The sequence below is a fragment of the Mesoplodon mirus genome (genome assembly GCF_964341445.2).
Source record: "Mesoplodon mirus genome assembly, chromosome: 4".
NCBI classification, from domain to species: domain Eukaryota; kingdom Metazoa; phylum Chordata; class Mammalia; order Artiodactyla; family Ziphiidae; genus Mesoplodon; species Mesoplodon mirus.
The window spans coordinates 15,984,369-16,001,505 of record NC_138979.1 but is presented as its reverse complement, the minus strand read 5'-3'; the positions used below and the strand labels follow the sequence as shown (position 1 = coordinate 16,001,505).

Below are 17,137 nucleotides of genomic sequence, written 5' to 3'. Positions count from 1 at the left end.
CTTTGAGTTATATTTAGAAATAAATATATGTTAAGTCAGGCTCATCAGAGTCTCTAAGGGACACCCATCATTATGTTTGAATTATGAAATTTCATTAGTGAATCAATGAAATTAATAATAATAATAATCATTATTGTGCTTATACTTATAAAAAGAGCGTTAGTGTTCTGGTAACATGTAATGGATTGTTATATGACTTACAAGATGGACTAGGTAAGACAGTAGTAGGATAATCAAGATTTTGTTAGAGAGATGAAGAATCAAGTTGGAGAATGTTAAATGGAAATAATGCTATGACCTGCCAGACTGCAAACCAGTAGGGGAGAGGGGCATGACTTATAGTTCCTTTTATTCCCAGGCACTATTTTCAGGCCTAGAATGTAGTTGATATTCAGTCAGTAATTATTATGATAGTGTCTGGATTTATGTTCTCAAATTTCTGGGTAACCACCAAGCATGGAAGATGGTGTGGCTAGAAAGAAGATAAGAAACTATAAGTGACTGTGATGTGGACCATTAACATACGGTTGTTTTATTTGCTTTACTGTCCACCTGACATTGTTTTAATCCTTACTAGATTCCCCACCTTGGACTAGATTGGATTTAGCATGAAGTAATGGGGAGTCTACTTCATCAAGGAGATATATAAGAGAAGGATAAGTGAAATAAAAATTACTGTACAAAGTGATAGTGTAAGAATCTGGTGTGAATGTTGTCCTGTGAAACACAGAGAAGGACTTACTAGTTGGGAGTTGAGAAGAGTATGGTTGGGAACTGAGTAAAGAAGAAAATGTGAAGCAGGAAATTATTATGGTAGCAAACAGAAGGCCTAGGAGGCCACAGAATGGCCAGATTCTCAGTGATTTTAAAAGGGTTGCTATGACTTCAGTACTTGACAAGATGATTGAGTAGTGGTCAAGGGATCAGAAACTCTTTTCTAGACTCATTCTACCTCTCCCTGAGTGATTCTATCTATGTCTACATTTTTTCCTGCCTCAATTCACTACTTCCCTAAGCAATTACATGAGCTTGACTTCTAAGAGTTCTTACAAATCATCCCTTCTTCCTCAGCACCAACACCCCACCCACCAGTGTGATTTTCTCCAAATACTCAGTCTTTTTAATTTGAGGATGTAGTAAAGAGATGGCCTCTCTTATTGCCCATATTTGAAAACTAATAATCATATCTACCATTTTTGGACTTACATATTGTGAGAGTGCACTGGATGCTGTCATATATCATTGTATTTTACCTGAGGTTGGTGCTGTTGTCACTTTACATGTGAGGAAATTGAAGTTCAGAGAGATTAACAACTAAAACCACAGATCTAGTAAATAGGAAGGATAAAATTCCACCTTGGCTTATCTGCTTCTAAAGCTCATGCTATATCTATCCATGACAATACATATACAGAGCAGATTTCTGGAACACGATTTTAGAAGTGAAAACATCTTTCGTGCTCAAAAGACTTCCTTGAGTTCCATTATAAAGAAAATATTCTCTGTGTTTAGTTTTCAGTTTAAAAGAAAAAGCAAACTTCAAATCTTTCTCATCACCTGTTTTCAATTAATCATATACATACATTTTAGAAGCTGCTATTCATACTGCTGGTATCTGAGCCATTAATATTCTTCAACAAAACCATTTTAGTAAGAGAAGAAAGCTTTGAGATGACATTATTTTAAAAATTTTAATTTTATTACCATCTTTAGATTATTGGGTCTATGGGAATTTTTATTTATTTTTTATTTATTATTTTTTTTTGCGGTACACGGGCCTCTCACTGTTGTGGCCTCTCCTGTTGCGGAGCACAGGCTCCAGACGTGCAGGCTCAGTGGCCATGGATCACGGGCCCAGCCGCTCTGCAGCATGTGGGATCTTCCCGGACTGGGGCATGAACCCGTGTCCCCTGCATCGGCAGGCGGACTCTCAACCACTGCGCCACCAGGGAAGCCCTATGGGTATTTTTAATGTGCATGTTTCCTTTTTAATTTTAGTTTACCACTGAAATTTTTAGTCAATTATGAAAAACATTCTCTTATTCTTTTTTTTACACATAGTTTTGTCTATTTAACTTATTTAAAATAAATTCTTTATGTTTATATAATTTTTAAAGGTTTTAAATTTTTTATTTTTATACACTTTCAAAAGGTTACTTTCTATTTATATTTATTACAAATATTGGCTATATTCCCCATGTTGTACAATACATCCTTAAGACTACCTTACACCCAACAGTTAGTACCTCCCACTCCCCCATCCCTATGTTGCCCCTCCCCCTTCCCTCTCCCCACTGGTAGCCACTAGTTCATTCTCTATATCTGTGAGTCAGTTTCTTTTTTGTTATCTTCACTAGTTTACTGTATTTTTTAGATTCCACAGATAAGTGATATCCTACAGTATTTGTCTTCCTCTGTGTGACTTATTTCACTTAGCATAAAGGCCTCAAGTCCATACATGTTGCTGCAAATGGCAAAATTTCATTCTTTTTTATGGCTGAGTAATATTCAATTGTGTGTGTGTGTGTGTATATATATACACACACACACACAAACATACTGTATATACACCACAACTTCATACACCTGTTGATGGACACTTAGGTTGTTTCCATGTCTTGGCAATTGTAAATAATGCTGCTGTGAACATTGAGGTGCATGTATCTTTTTTTTTTAATATCTTTATTGGAGTATAATTGCTTTACAGTGTTGTGTTAGCTTCTGCTGTATAACAAAGTGAATCAGCTATATGCATATGTATATCCACATATCCCCTCCCTCTTGCGTCTCCCTCCCACCCTCCTTATCCCACCCCTCGAAGTGGTTGCAAAGCACTGAGCTGATATCCCTGTGCCATGCAGCTGCTTCCCACTAGCTAGCTATTTTTTGGTAGTGTATATATGTCAATGCTACTCTCTTACTTCGTAATATTCCATTGTATATACGTGCTACATCTTCTTTATCCATTCATCTGTCGATGGACATTTAGGTTGCTTCCATGTCCTGGCTTTTGTAATTCGTGCTGCAATGAACATTGTTGTACACGGCTCTTTTTGAATTATGGTTTTCTCAGGGTATATGCCCAGTAGTGGGATTGCTGGGTCACATGGTAGTTCAATTTTTAGATTTTTAAGGGGCCTTCATACTGTTCTCCATAGTGGCTGTATCAATTTACATTTCAGTGTAATGTAACAGTGCAAGAGGGTTCCCTTTTCTCCACACCCTCTCCAGCATTTATTCTTTGTAGATTTTTTTTTTTTTTTTTTTTTGTGGTATGCGGGCCTCTCACTGTTGGGGCCTCTCCCGTTGCAGAGCACAGGCTCTGGACGCGCAGGCTCAACGGCCATGACTCACGGGCCCAGCCGCTCTGCGGCATGTGGGATCTTCCCGGACCGGGGCACGAACCCGTGTCCCCTGCATCGGCAGGTGGACGTTCAACCACTGCGCCATCAGGGAAGCCCTCTTTGTAGATTTTTTGATGATGGTCATTCTGACTGGTGTGAGGTGATACCTTATTGCAGATTTGATTTGCATCTCTAATGATTAGTGATGTTTAGCATCTTTTCATGTGTTTGTTGGCAATCTGTATATCCTCTTTGGAGAAATGTCTATTTAGGTCATCTGTCCATTTTTGGACTGGGTTGTTTTGGGGTTTTTTTGATATTGAACTGCATGAGCTGCTTATATATTTTGAAGATTAATCCTTTGTCAGTTGCTTCGTTTGCAAATATTTTCTCCCATTCTGAGGGTTGTCTTTTCATCTTGTTTGTGGTTTCCTTTGCTGTGCAAAAGCTTTTAAGTTTAATTAGGTCCCATTTATTTATTTTTGTTTTTATTTCCATTTCTCTAGGAGGTGGCTCAAAAAGGATCTTGCTGTGATTTATGTCATAGAGCGTTCTATGTTTTCCTCTAAGATTTTTATAGTGCCTGACCTTAATTTAGGTCTTTAATCCATTTTGAGTTTATTGTTGTGTATGGTGTTAGGAAGTGTTCTAATTTCATTCTTTTACATGTAGCTGTCCAGTTCTCCCAGCACCACTTTTTTTTTTTTTTATTTCTTAGATGGGTTTTTTTTTTTTTGCTTTATAACAAATTTAATCAGTTATGCATATACATATGTTCCCATATCCCCTCCCTTTTGCGTCTCCCTCCCACCCTCCCTATCCCACCCCTCCAGGCGGTCACAAAGCACTGAGCTGATCTCCCTGTGAGCACGTGCCACTTATTGAAGAGGCTGTCTTTTCTCCATTGTATATTCTTGCCTCCTTTATCAAAGATAAGGTGACCATAGGTGAGTGGGTTTCTCTTTGGGCTATCTGTCTTGTTCCATTGATCTATATTTCTGTTTTTGTGCCAGTACCATGCTGTCTTGATTACTGTAGCTTTATAGTATAGTCTGAAGTCCGGGAGACTGATTCCTCCAGCTCCGTTTCTCTTTCTCAAGATTGTTTTGGCTATTTGGGATCTTTTGTGTTTCCAGACAAATTGTACAATCTTTTGTTCTAGTTCTGTGAAAAATGCCATTGGTAGTTTGATAGAGATTGCACTGAATCTGTAGATTACTTTGGGTAGTATAGTCATTTTCACAATGTTGATTCTTCCAATCCAAGAACGTGGAATATCCCTCATCTGTTTGTATCATCTTTAATTTCTTTCATCAGTGTCTTATAATTTTCCACATACAGGCCTTTTGTCTCCTTAGGTAGGTTTATTCCTAGGTATTTTATTCTTTTTGTTGCAATGGTAAATGGGAGCGTTTACTTAATTTCTCTTTCAGATTTTTCATCATTAGTGTATACGAATGCAAGAGATTTCTGTGCATTAATTTTGTATCCTGCTACTCTAGTAGTTTCATTGATTAGCTCTAACAGTTTTCTGGTAGCTTCCTTAGGATTCTCTACGTATAGTATCATGTCTGCAAACAATGACAGTTTTCCTTCTTTTCCCACTTGGATTCCTTTTATTTGTTTTTCTTCTCTGATTGCTGTGGCTAAAACTTTCAAAACTATGTTGAATAATAGTGGTGAGAGTGGGCAACCTTGTCTTGTTCCTGATCTTAGAGGAAATGGTTTCAGTTTTTCACCATTGAGAATGATGTTAGCTGTGGGTTTGTCATATATAGCCTTTATTATGTTGAGGTAGGTTCCCTCTATGACTACTTTCTGGAGAGTTTTTATCATGAATGGGTGTTGAATTTTGTCAAAAGCTTCTTCTGCATCTATTGAGATTATCATATGGCTTTTATCCTTCAATTTGTTAATATGGTGTATCACATTGATTGATTAGAGTATATTGAAGAATCCTTGCATTCCTGGGATAAACCCCACTTGATCATGGTGTATGATCCTTTTAATGTGCTGTTGGATTCTGTTTGCTAGTATTTTGTTGAGGATTTTGCATCTATATTCATCAGAGATATTGGCCTGTATTTTTCTTTTTTTGTGACATCTTTGTCTTGTTTTAGTATCAGGGTGATGGTGGCCTTGTAGAATGAGTTTTGGGAGAGTTCCTCCTGCTGCTATATTTTGGAAGAGAGAGTTTGAGAAGCATAGGTGTTAGCACTTCTCTAAATGTTTGATAGAATTTGCCTGTACAGCCATCTTGTCCTGGACTTTTGTTTGTTGGAAGATTTTAATCACAGTTTCAATTTTACTGCTTGTGTTTGGTCTGTTTATATTTTCTGTTTCTTCCTGGTTCAGTCTTGGAAGGTTATGCTTTTCTAAGAATTTGTCCATTTCTTCCAGGTTGTCCATTTTATTGGCATATAGTTGCTTGTAGTAATCTCATGATCCTTTTTATTTCTGCAGTGTTAGTTGTTACTTCTCCTTTTTTTATTTCTAATCCTGTTGATTTGAGTCTTCTCCCTTTTTGTCTCTATGAGTCTGGCTAATGGTTTATCAATTTTGTTTATCTTCTCAAATAATTACCTTTTAGTTTTATTGATCTTTGTTATCATTCCCTTCGTTTCTTTTTCATTTATTTCTGATCTGATCTTTATGATTTCTTTCCTTCTGCTAACTTTGGGTGTTTTTGGTTCTTCTTTCTCTAATTGCTTTCTTATTCCATCCCCTCACTTTCAGTCTCTATGTGTCCCTAGGTCTGAAGTGGGTCTCTTGTAGACAGCATATATATGGGTCTTGTTTTTGTATCCATTCAACCAGTCTGTGTCTTTTGGTTGGAGCATTTTATCCATTTACATGTAAGGTAATTATCGATATGTATGTTCCTGTGACCATTTTCTTAATAGTTTTGTGTTTGTTTTTGTAGGTCTTTTCTTTCTCTTGTGTTTCCTGCCTAGAAAAGTTCCTTTAGCATTTGTTGTAAGGCTGGTTTGGTGGTGCTGAATTAATTTAGCTTTTGCTTGTCTGTAAAGATTTTAATTTCTCCATTGCATCTAAATGAGATCCTTGCTGGGTAGAATTACCTTGATTGTTGGTTTTTCCCTTTCATCACTTTAAATATGTCCTGCCACTCCCTTCTGGCTTGCAGAGTTTCTGCTGAAAGATCAGCTGTTAACCTTATGGGTATTCTCTTGTATGTTATTTGTTGCTTTTCCCATTCTGCTTTTAATTTTTTTTCTTTGTATTTAATTTTTAATAGTTTGATTAATATGTGTCTCAGCATGTATCTCTTTGGGTTTTTCCTGTGTGGTACTCTCTGTGCTTCCTGGATTTGATTGATTATTTCCTTTCCTATGTTAGGCAAGTTTTCGACTATAATCTCTTCAAATATTTTCTCAGACCCTTTCTTTTTCTCTTCTTCTGGGACCCCCATATTTTGAATGTTGGTGCATTTAATGTTGTCCTAGAAATCAGTGAGACTGTCCTCAATTCTTTTCATTCTTTTTTCTTTATTATGCTCTTTGGCAGTTATTTCCACCTTTTTATCTTGCAGCTCACTTATCCGTTCTTCTGCCTCAGTTATTCTCTTATTGATTCCTTCTAGAGTATTTTTAATTTCAGTAATTGTATTGTTCATCACTGTTTGTTTGTTCTTCAGTTCTTCTAGATTCTTGTTAATATTTCTTATATTTTCTCCATTCTGTTTCCGAGATTTTGGATCATCTTTATCCTCATTACTGTGAATTCTTTTTCAGGTATGTTGCCTATTTCATCTTCATTTATTTGGTCTTGTAGGTTTTTACCTTCTTCGTCTGTAACAAATTTTTTTGTCATTTCATTTTTTATTTTTTTGATGGGTGGTCTGTATTCCTGTCTTACTGGTTGTTTGGCCTGAGATGTCCAGCAGTGGAGTTTGCAGCCGGCTGGATAGAGCTGGGTCTTTGTGCTGAGTTGAAGACCTCTGGGAGGCCTCACTCCTATTGATATTCCCTGGGGTCTGAGGTTCTCTGTTAGTCCAGCAGTTTGGACTCAGAGCTCCCACCTCAGAAGCTTGGGCCTTACCTTCAGCCTGGGAACCAAGATCCCACAGCTGGTCACTGGGGGTTCCTCCCATCCCCTTAGGTGTCCGTGGTCCCCCACCAGTGCCTGGTAGGTGCCCTCGTTGTGAGGAGATATGAATTCTGTGTCCTCCTATTGTGCCATCTTAACTCCACCTCATTCTCTTACTCTTAACTCTCTTTAAAACTTGAACAAGGTTAACAGAATCTTAGATTAGGATAACCATGTGTTAGAATAGCTCTGCCTTAAGTAATAATTCAAGAATATCACAAGGCCTTCCCAGTTCAGAAATATAAACAAAGAGAACTCCCTACCTTTTGCTGAATAAGATCAGAGATTCTGCTTCATCACATTTACATGGAAAAATGTCCAGTAACCTCTTGTTTTGTGCCTGCTACCACAGAACAAGAATAAACCATGGCTCAGGCATGTAATAAACTCATTATGTTCATCTCCCTAACCTGAACTTTCTAGGAACAATTTTTGAGATAATTATCACCTTAAATGTATACTGCAGTAATATAAATGAACAGAAATTATGGTTTGTAAAAGGTCTTACTATTCTTTGCCTAAGATAGGCAGAAATTAATGAATTTTTTAATGGTTTATTTTTTCTATCCTGTTAGATTTTTATTCATATCTTCTTTGTGTAGTTAATATATTTCTTTCCTCTGACTAACCTAATGATTTCAAATATTTTGTACTTTTTGGGAAGAGCCCAGTTATCTGTGGAGTTAATAAGCTCAGGTTATTTCATTAAAATTCATAGGGACCTTTCATTACCCAAGATATCCTGTTCTTCAGTCACTTCTGAGTCACTAACATTATCATTTTTTCCATTTTTAAGATGCAAGTCAAGTCCAGTTTTTTTAATATTTTCCTATCTGTATCACTTCTTAATGATGCCTTTTTATTCCTTGATTTTGTATGCTTATCTTGTAAGTTATTTTATTCCTACATCCCATTTCCTTGTTAAAATTATAATTTTTATTATGTGGTGGACTACTATTGGCCTTTCAGAATTCACTGTGGGGCTGAGTGCATTTTTAAGGATTTCTCATCCTCATGGATAAATGAATTAGTACCTCTTGGAGCTCTAGCTTCAGGAGAGACCACAAATTGAAAAACATATTGACATTAATAATTCACTGACATTAAAAGAATCCTAAATTGTTCAAATTTAACTTTTTCTGGCTCTTCCAACTTTTTTCACTCTTTTCCTTTCCCAAACAAAAATGAAAGACCATTTATAACTAAGTTTGACTATGTATCCATTTGGACCTATTATCTTATGAATGTATTTAATAGTAATTACTGTTTTGGATATAGAGAACCCATTATAACACCTGTTAATAAAATATTTTAGAATCTATATAAATACAAAAAGTTATTAACTATTAACATAATATACACAAAGTAGAGTGGAAAGTTACTAAATGAATATTTTGTATTATGTATTTGTGTATCACATATAGATCAATTTGCACCTTATATACACATCTAGACACACATATATATTTTCTTTGTTCTTTATTTCATAATAAACAATTTGACATCAGGAAAAATAACTTTTCCCTATTCCACAATATTATATAATTCTACCAGAGCATTATGCACCCATAGTTACTCTACAAATATTTTAATACAGTAGTCCCCCTTTATCAGCAGTTTCACTTTCTGTGGTTTCAGTTACCTGTGGTCAACTGCAGTCTGAAAGTATTAAATGGATGATTCCAGAAATAAACAATTCATAATTTTTGAATTGCACACTGTTCTGAACAGCATGATGAAATCTCCCACTGTCCTGCCATGGACGTGAACCATCCCTTTGTTCACTGTATTCCACCCTTTAGTCACTTAGTATCATCTCAGTTATCTGGTCAACTGTCATGGTATTACAGTGCTTTTGTTCAACTAACTCTTATTTGACTTAATGATGGCCCCAAAACACAAGAGTAGTACTTCTGGCAATCTGAATTATGCCAAAGAGAAGCTGTAAATTGTTTCCTTTAAGTGAAAAGGTGAAAGTTCTTGACTTAATAAGGAAGGAAAAAAAGTGTATGCAGATATGCTAAGATCTATAGTAAGAATGAATCTTCTATCTGTGAAACTGTGAAGAAGGAAAAAAATTAGTTCTAGCTTACTGTTGCATCTCAAACTACAAAAGTCATGGCCACAATGCATGATAAGTGCTTAGCTAAGATGGAAAGGCATTAAATTTGTACAGTAAGATATGTTGAGAGAGAGACCATATTCACATAACTTTATTACAGTATATTGTTATAATTCTTCTATATAGTTATTTTTCTTCCTGTGCCTAACTGATAAACTTTATCTTCGGTATGTATGTGTAGCACAAAACATAGTAAGTATATGTAGGGTTTGGTACTCTCTGCTGGTTTCAGGCAGCCACTGGGGGTCTTGGAACGTATCCCCCATGGATAAGGGGGGACTACTGTATATACTATTATTATATAAAATTTGTTCTAATGTACTATTTAAAAAAATGGAAATTAAAAATCTAGAACTTCTGTTTCCAGTTATGGTGGATTTAGTAATTCGGGACACCCTCTAACTGAGAACAACTAGAAAATCTAAACAAAATTATTTTTAAAAATCTACTTGAATTCATTGAAGATGTAAAAAGGAAGGGACAAATTAAGTGACCAAGTAAGAATAAAGACCTTGATATCTGAACCTGGTATTTAACACAACTTTCATATGCCAACATGGAACAAGTAGTTGAGATTCTGAGTATAGCACCTTGGAAATCTTATAGCACTTGGAAATTGGAGTCCAAGCTTAGTATAAATATGGATTGGTATACTCCACAGAATTTTATCTGTAATGCCTAAAAGTCTGCATCCAGGAGATCTGTGTGAACTGGAAGTTATTGTTCCTCACAGAGTCTCAAACCCAGCCCCAAATACTCTCAATCCCTGAAGTTAGTTTGATGTAATCCTCAAATATTATTTACTCTATGTGCCTGCAGAAACAAACATAAATCTTACTGAAGGACGATAACATCTTAGGCCCCAAATTATTTTACTTTTTGTTATATACATTGTCAAGCACTTAGACACAAAAGAGATGAGGCCACAGGAAAGAAAATAAAGTACAACAGTTAAAACTGAAACCAAAGAAAAAGCTCTCCAGGTAAAGCAGTTATATCCTTCATCCCCACATGCACTCACTTCCTTTCTTACACAGTTTAAACTCCATGGTCTAATCTTGTAATGACTGCCATACACTGACCTTTAACTGCCGTGGTGTCTTCTGGTATATCATAGTCACTAAAGCACAAACTGTTTAAATGTGGCTTTCAACCCTCTCAGAGCCAGAATCTGCACAGCGGAATGTGGCTGGAGAAGAAAACAAAACAGTGTTATCTGTTCTTACTTTAAATAGATGTTCACGACCCTAGATGGAATCTCAAACTCCCTAGGAATCACATTATGTTTCCCCACTCCATTCCCTCTGCCCCTCCCCCTCTTCTCAATGAATAACACTTTTCTCCTGTCTTCTCCAACATCTGTCTTACTTCCCTTTCCCTAGCTTGAGCTGATGCTTTTACAACCTACTTCACTGAGAAAATAGGAACACCCAGAAAAGGACTTTCATAAGCTCCAGTATCCCTTCTACCCACCTTAAACTCTTTTCTCCTTTACTCTGGATAACATGCTCCTTCTAAGGGTCAACTCTTTCTCTTGTAAGTAGAATCCATCTCTGTTTGCCTGTTCAACAACGTTGCTCCAGCGATATTCCCTGTCTACCAGATCTTTTCTATCAGCATAAAAACATGTTTTTATTTCTCATGTCTTAAAATCTTCTCTTGATCCCACTTCCTCCTCAGCTACCACATCATTTTTTCCCCTTTACAAAGTATAAACCTCAAAAGAATTAATTGTACTTTACTGTCTTCAACTTTTCTGATTTCTTTTTATCAATCGGGGCCTTGCTGTCACTATTCAAAATAAACTGTTCTCATCAAAGTTAGCAGTGATCTAGATTCAGTGGTCTATTCTTATTGTTCATCTGACCCATCAACAGCACTTGACAGAGATAATATTACCCACTTCCTTAAAACATTTACTTGCCTTGGATTCCATGACACTAGGAACCACTCTTCTGATTTTTCTCCTATTTTTATGCTTTATTCTTGCCACTCTGATTATTTTCTGATTTATATCTCCAGCCTGGACTTCTGATCTGAACTCCAGACTTGTATATCCGGCTCTCTACTTGACATGATCTCTTGAATACCTAATAGGAATCTCAACTCTAGTATTTCCAAAACTATAGTATTTCCTCTTCCTCTACTTCCCCCCAAACCTGCTTATTGACAGTCTTCTCCACTTCATAAAATGGTACCTCCATTGTTTCAGGTCAAAGACTTTGAGATCATATTGATTCATTTCTCTTTCTCACACTCCATATCTGATGTCAGTTAATCCTATCATGTCTACCTTCAAAATACATCCAGAACGCCTCACTCATCCTTATTTTCATTGCAGCCACTCTGGCCCGGACCATTATCAGGTCTGGATTTTTGTACTATCTTCCTGCTTCTTTTCTTGCCCACCCCACCCACTCTGTCTTCTCTGAATACAGCAGCCACCGTGATCAGGTTAAGTCAGGTTTTGTCATTTCTCTCCTTAAAACATTTCAATTTTTCTGCAATCTGGCTCAAAATTAAAGCCGAAAAATTAAAGTAACCTCTGTGATTTTATCTCCATGAGGACAGATTTTTTTTTTCTGATTTCTTCCGCTCCCCCCCGCTGTTTTTTTTCACTGCTGTGTTCTTAGGCTCTATACCTGTGCCAAACATATAGCATGTACTCAATAAATGTTTGTCAGATGAATGAATGAGTACATGGTAGTTATTATGCTATTACAATTGCCTGTTTGCTTATAAATTTCCCATGCTAGATTTTAAGCTTCTTAATGGTGGGTACTATACATATAAAGTTTAATGTAGTTTGTGTTGACAGCTGTGAAGGGTCTGAAACTTTACCCTACTTATAAGCTAACAAGTTATCTGCCATAGTTTTATGGATGTCAGGAGGGGTGAGACTCCTGGGTCAGAGACAAAGGACTTTATTACTAATAGTATAACAAACAGCATAATAAGCATCATGTTTGCCTTGTTTCCTCTTGCTTTCTGAGTCCCAGGGCAGCACAGAGGGGCCCAGGTGGATGTACATATAAAGTGGGTTGGCGTTACAGTTAAGAAAGCCTGAGCTTATGGAATCCAAGTCTTTTATAGTGGGATTCAAACAAATTTGTCTGACCTTTGCTTTAGAGGGAAACATTATCTTTATTATATTATATTGGATAAGAACTTGCCCTCTGGTAGACAGAATCACTATCTCTATTCTTCATGATTATTTGCTGTTTAAACATCCTTGAAAAGATGTTTGGAACAAATAGACAGTTAATGACTGACATGCAGAAATATGAGAGACCTATGGGGAATTGTCTTCCAACAGTGTCTTTATTGGTCAGATCACAGGAGACCCTGAAAATCATATGTAGAATAATGTAATTAATCATTCTTATTTCAAATGCAGTAATTTTGAATGCCAAATGTTATTTAGTTATTTATGCTTTAGTATTCTTTAAAATATTTCATTATTGCTATTTATTTTTATAGACTTTTTAAATTTCATGGTACTTTTGCAAATATTCCCTTACTATTATATGTTTTAAATAACTAATGAATACTAACTATTGATGAAGTCTAGAGTTCAGTTACTTCAACCTTATCGTAATTCCAAACATATGATCATTTGAATGAATGGAAAAGCCTGAAGCTCAAAGCCATATAATTAGTAGAGAACATGTTTTAAAATAGGATATATAGTATTAATGCATTTGACGTTTGTAGTAACCTCTGCTTAATCAAACAAAGTACAACCTCAGTGAACTGAGGCCAAAATAGTGGAATACTCAATTAACTTTTGTCCTTCATGGAACTTTTAGGAAGGTCAAAAGGCTAGAGAGAAAAAAAAGCTTAAAATAAACAGGGAGAGCCAATCTAGTGGACTTTTATATAGTTTAGAATCTGCTTCCAGAGCATGTCCTGTGGTTATGCATGTTTAGATTTTATATGATCTTGCATTAAAAACACATAGTACATCCCTGGCATATAAGAATTGTCCAAAAATTGTTAGATATAATTATTATTACTTTTTAAACTACTAGAAACAGTATAATTTTTTTAAGAGCACAGGCTTTGACATCAAAGTTCTGGGAAGGAATTGTGCCAGCAATAATGAGCCCTGAGAAATTATATGTTACTCTTCTTTCAGCCTTATGTTTCCCAGCTCTAAAATGGGAACAATATTCGTATGTATATTTCAGGAGGAATAAGTAAGATAACATACGTATTGAATGCATGTCTTCCACACTGCATTTGTGCCTTTGCTGGTTCTCTGTAATCCACAGTGGTAGGCTCCAGTTTTCCAACGTTTTACAATTACCACCTGCATGTTTCGCCATTTTTTCCCCCTAAACTTGGGCATTTTTTGGCGGTGTGGCTAAGACCAAAGGGAGTTTGAAGTTCAACCACATGATGTGCCAGGACATATTCCCTCCTATAAATGTTGTGTTTTCTTTAGAGCACTTATATTAATTAGCAGTTAACTATTAAGACTTTTTAAGAGTAGTTTCAGGTTCACAGAAAAATTGAGAAAAACGCACTAAGTTTTCTCATATACCCCACACCCCCAGGCATCCATAGCATCCTCCATTATCAACATCTCCCACCAGACTGGGACACTTTTTTACAATTGATGAACCTACACTGATACATCATAATCACTCAAAGTCAATTGTTTACATTAGGGTTCACCCTTGGTGTTGTACTTTCTATAGGTTTGGACAAACGTATAATGACAACTATCATTATGGCATCATATAGAGTCTTTTCACATAAAAAATCCTTTGTGCTCCACCTCTTCCTCCTTCCCCTCACCCTCAGCTGCTGGCAACCACTGACTTTTTTATTTTCTTTATAGCTTTGTGTTTTCCATAATTTCAAATAGTTGGAATCATACAATATGTAGCCTTTTTAGATTGGCCACTTAGTACTGTGCATTTAAGGTTGCTCCATGTCTTTTCATGGCTTGATAGCTCACTTTTTTTAACACTGAATAATATTTCACTGTCTGGATGTACCACAGTTTATTCATCCATTCACCAACAGAAGGACATCTTTGTTACTTCCAAGTTTTGTCAATTGTGAATAAGGTGGCTCTAAACATCCGTGTGCAGAGTTTTGTATGGACATAAGTTTTCAACTCCTTTGGGTGAATACCAATAAGTACTCTTCTATACATTTTTAAGTCTTTATGTGAGGCCCAAATTGTCAGCCAGATTTCACCTTTGTATACTTCATGTTTATTCCTTACACATGAACCTCGGTAGGAATCATCCCAAACCATCAAAGAAGTTCTAAAACAGTGAATCTGAAATGAGACAGCATCTGATTCTGTTGTTTTCCTCCCACAAGTTTTCTTGGCTCTTACAGAAATTCATCTTCTTTCCCTCAGTGAAAAGCTCTAAAAATGACAGGGATAGTGTGGATGATGGACCTATTTGTTAGTCTACCAAATACCCCCTAGCACCCTTTCCCCAGGGACAGAGACTATAATTATGCTAACATAACTAGTAGAAGCCACAGGGTAATTCTACTCAAAAAATTAAAAGCTGCTAGAGTTACTAGCCTTTCTATCCATAGCCATAGAATAGACAAGCATAATTTTTGGAAATTCTGTGTCAGTAGACAAACTGTTTTGAATGTAACAGCCCCTAGCACAAAGCTTGGTACACAATAAACCTCGAATAAATGGTAACTGCAGTTGTTATTGCAAAATGTCCATTCTGATGATGATGATGATAATTGAGAAAGTCCATAATGTTGCTCTAGAAAACAGCGAAAAATCCTTCAACCTCAAATATTAAAACTTACCCAGGATATTGTATTTCTAAGTAAAAGATTACATATTTTTCAAAAAACTGTGCTAATGAGGTGTATATTTGAGTCCTGGCTAACAAGAAGGTTAATTTCATCTGATTATTACATCTCTGATTAATCAAGGTGAGGTTTTAAATGTGTATAGAAATCTAAATATATAGGAACAAAGTATACTAGAAAGGCACATTTGAATTTTAACAGCTTAATCATCTCTTAAAAATCAGTATCTTTGAAGAGCCTTATCTAAGAGAACTACAGAATTGCTGCAATAGTTTCTTAAATTTTACTACTATTTGAATATTCATTTATTTCCACAGCAGTATCTCCTGAGATAGCAGATGATAAGTTTCCCTTTCCAGGGATCTATGTGGGATAGATATATAGTAGCAATAACTTGTTTTCTTTCTCTATTTGCATAACAAAAACTCCTGGATCCTATTTTTTTGGATTGTCTGAAATAGGAATCAAAAGTATTTGCTCTCCCTGGGATTGAAATAGCATCTACATACTGGAATCTATATATATTTATGGGTTATTTATATTTATATTTATAGAGATGGCTGTTGAAAATACAAAGAGTTAAATATTCTTAGCATTTATTCCTAACTTATCATTATTGTTTTTCACTTTTGAGTAGCAATTAATTTTGCTTCACCACAGATTTCTAAACTTGAGAAATCTTTATTCTAGGTATAGCAGAAGTCTCTCCATTTTGCTGATTTCTATTTGTCTCTATTGAAATATAGTTATCTCTTGCTTATTAAAGTTGATGCAACATTCTTAAAGTATTTATTTTAAAATGTATTCATACATTCTCATTGACTTTTGGTAAAATTTGAAAGTATTCTCCTGGCCATATTTTGGACCAGGAGACCTGATAGAAAACAAATATTTTTTGAGATCACATATTTCTTAGAAACTTAAAAAAAATCAGTAGTGTTTATGATGTTACTACTCAACTCACATTCCTCCCCATGTGGAAGGAAGCATTTTCAAAATTAAGCATGATTTATCATTAGGTAAAAATACCTTTACAATTTAACATTTTTTAATCTCACTGAGTGATTTACTTTATACTTTTATCTTCTAAATTTATTGTTTACTTCCTAAGTTATTTTTTTAAGGGAAGATCTATATAGTTTATTACTATATCCTTGGATAAAAATATTCAGTGGCCAAGGATCCCAGTGTAGTAATCATCAATGGGGGCAAATCTTATTTTGCACTGGAGTCTGTAGTAACACCTGAATATCCACAGTAAGCAAATTCAGATTATGCCTTTCTGGTTTATCCCTTTTCCAATCTAATGACAATTAAAAGTTATTGTCAACAGTTGCAGAAAGAATATTAGACTAGGAGTTAGAATATTTGGATTTCAATCAGTCTCTACAACTTTCTAACTATATGACCTTGGTTAAGTTAAAAACTTCCCTAAACCTTCTTTTCTTCCTCTGTAAAGCAGCAATAATAATACCTTCTCCCAAGAGCTATTGTAAAAGTTAGATTTATATAAAGCCTTCAGTACAGGGTCTCTTACATTAGGTGTTCACCACATATTAGCTATAATTTGACACTGCTATTATTATAACTTCCCATTCTTTCCCTTTCTCTCTCTTTTCTTCTTTTCCTCCTCCAGAATGTCTTTGTGTAACTTAACTATTTCTCTTCATATTACTTGAAAAATAGGTCAAATTATTCTGCCTTCTGCCAGTTAGGTGATGTATTCAATGCTTTGGGAAATAGTAAGCTCTACAAAAAT

At 35.6% G+C, this 17,137-nt stretch overlaps 1 protein-coding gene across 1 annotated transcript in view; it reads left to right on the top strand.

Moving 5' to 3' along the window:
• MALRD1 (MAM and LDL receptor class A domain containing 1) overlaps nucleotides 1-17,137 on the top strand; it is a gene marked incomplete at both ends in the record, with an annotated part of 598,196 nt that overhangs the window by 136,668 nt on the left and 444,391 nt on the right. The gene's annotated exons all lie outside the window — the stretch shown is intronic.